The sequence below is a fragment of the Lactuca sativa genome, chromosome 2, assembly GCF_002870075.4.
Source record: "Lactuca sativa cultivar Salinas chromosome 2, Lsat_Salinas_v11, whole genome shotgun sequence".
NCBI lineage: Eukaryota > Viridiplantae > Streptophyta > Magnoliopsida > Asterales > Asteraceae > Lactuca > Lactuca sativa.
In genome coordinates this window covers 67394349-67396881 of record NC_056624.2, presented here as the reverse complement: position 1 = coordinate 67396881, position 2533 = coordinate 67394349, and the positions used below count along the sequence as shown (strand labels likewise).

Genomic DNA, 2533 nt, shown 5'->3' with positions numbered 1-2533 from the left:
GAGGAAAATGAAAAGATCCCTACAGATGTTCAATCTTCTTCTTCTTCTTTTTCACCATCTAGACACCATGAAAGGAAAGTTCTTTTTGTGTGTTTTCATGACTATTACCTTTTCTTACTTAATTAACATATGTAGGTGTGGGGGTGTTATCGGAAAATACGTTGCAGGGGAACTGAAGCCACCTTCTCTTGGTAAGTGGAAAAGTTTTTTATGTGATTATATATGTTGCAGATCAACCGAGTTGAATTTATTCACTGTAAATCATTTCTACATAGGGATATAAAGCCAGACAACTTCCTTATGAGTTTAGGGAGGCGTGCTAATCAGGTTTCATTCCATAATTTGTTCCATATTTCATTGTACATTTTGTTTTTTTTTATAGTTTTATACATAAAACATATATAAACCTACATGTTACAGGTCTATGCTATTGATTTCGGGCTAGCCAAGAAATATAGAGACTCTTCAACTCATCGGCACATTCCATATAGGTGAGTGAATTTTTTTTTAAACTTTCATCAGCAATCTTTTATTCATAAAAAAGTGAACCCTAATCAATCTAAATTTTATATCTTATAAATTGCAGAGAGAACAAGAATTTGACAGGGACAGCTAGATATGCAAGCATGAACCCAAGCCTGATGGAACATAAGAGGTCAATTTAATGTGAACTTATTGTATGTTTGCTAGTTGTTGGGAAATGGGAATAATGATTGATGTAAAAACTGCAAATAATAACTAATCTTAGATGGGATGTCATATAGGTTTTGAATCTGAAGTAGAATAAGAAAATCACCATCTGAATCTATTTGTTTATGTTGTAATCATAAAACATTTTTCAGGAAGTTGGCAAATTGAGAAAAAGAGAATGCATCATCTGTACTTTAATGTATGGTGAAAATATTTAGAGAAGTTGCCATTTATCTTGATTGTCTTTGAATTTCAAACTTTGATGAGAATAGGGAATTTATACTTGTGGGGGCTACTTTATTTTGATTGTTATAATTAAAGTATTAAAGAGGAAGTCGAGTAGTATAAGGTGGTGTTTGGATGAGCGTTTTACGACTTTTGTGTTATAATTAAAGTATTAAGGAGCTGTTTGGATGATTGTTATAATTAAAGCATCAATACAATCCAAAAATCACCAAGATTTGCATCCTTGTGTTTTCATAGTTTTATCACTTCTCGTGCTACTCCTTGTAACGACAAATGCCAACCAATTGGTAGCAATGGGAACATGTATATGAAAGCATTAATATTAGAATGGTCCAGCCATCTTCATTTGATATCAATTCAAATCTTGTTGATGAATCGAACTCTGTATTTGTTAATCCAGCTTCTGAGCAATATTGGACAAGAAATATGAAGGATAGTACAAGTGAACAGTTAACAAGTGGCATCATGCCTGAACAGTTAAGTCTTTACTATTGTGATCCTCAAGGGGAGATTCAGGGACCATTTCATGGGGTAGACATCATATCTTATTAAATAAAGTTTTTTCATGGCAGGAATTCATTGTTATGTGCAAATTTGCTGTGGGCTTAAGCCGACAATTTAACAGATCGGTCATACCTTCTGAACGTAAGATCTATTCCCATTTCCTTTCATATTTCAAAAATAAAAAAAAATAACATTACAACCTTAATTGGTTACCTTCTATCTTATAAACTGTTAAATGTTGTTGTGTACGATGGAATGCATGCATTGCTCTAGTCTGCGGAAATGCTTTTATTTGGTAAGTGATACCTAAACCTTGAGAAATGTCAATTTTATCCTTGAAAACCTTAAAGGAAATAGTACATTTCAATAATTGACTACTTTTGAGAGGTGGCTTCTCTCCCTCATTTACCGTACATTTCATTTGATGCCTACTACTGCACTTTTAATATAGGGGTAAAAAAAGGTTTATAAATCTCTTGTAGAGTTGTATTTTATGAGGAAAGATTCAAGAATGAAGAAAAGTAAGTAATCTTATGATATTGTGATTGTCCCTTTTTCTGGATCAGGTTTAATTTGGATTTCAAGCTCACCAGCATCTCCAAGTAATGAGGGATCCGTTACACTTAAGAATACCAGCTTATCAAGAGCATCACTTGCATTACTAAAAGAAGGTTTCTTGTTAGAACTTTTGTTTTTAAAAACAATAAAAGATGGAAATCAAGCATGAAACATGTAGACTGTAGAGATGTTTTTACATGTAAATTTATATATTGTAAGAAATAGAATTGTAAGACATTAAATTTTATGAAATGGATTATATTTTTTGTATATGATATTTTATTTTATATTGTGAGGCATTAAATGCAAATTTAATTTGAAAATTAGTACATCTATAAAAAATAATTTTTTTTAACATTTAAAATTATGATACGCAAACATGCGTGTCATCTTCATTTATGACATGGACTTTCTTGACAGAGGCTTTCTTGATACGCATTGCGTGTCATTAACATGCGCATCGTAAGGTTATAACACGCGAATGCGTATCGTCTTCCTTTATGACAGGGTCTTCCTTGATAGGCATTGCGTGTCG

The 2533-nt window shown here is 32.3% G+C and overlaps 1 long non-coding RNA gene across 1 annotated transcript; it reads left to right on the top strand.

Moving 5' to 3' along the window:
• The first annotated feature begins 230 nt into the window (after positions 1-230).
• Positions 231-655, top strand: LOC128132027 (uncharacterized). The gene is made up of 3 exons (XR_008229954.1): positions 231-327; positions 421-491; positions 587-655. It is a non-coding gene; the product is annotated as an uncharacterized LOC128132027 (long non-coding RNA).
• The last annotated feature ends 1878 nt before the right edge of the window (positions 656-2533 follow it).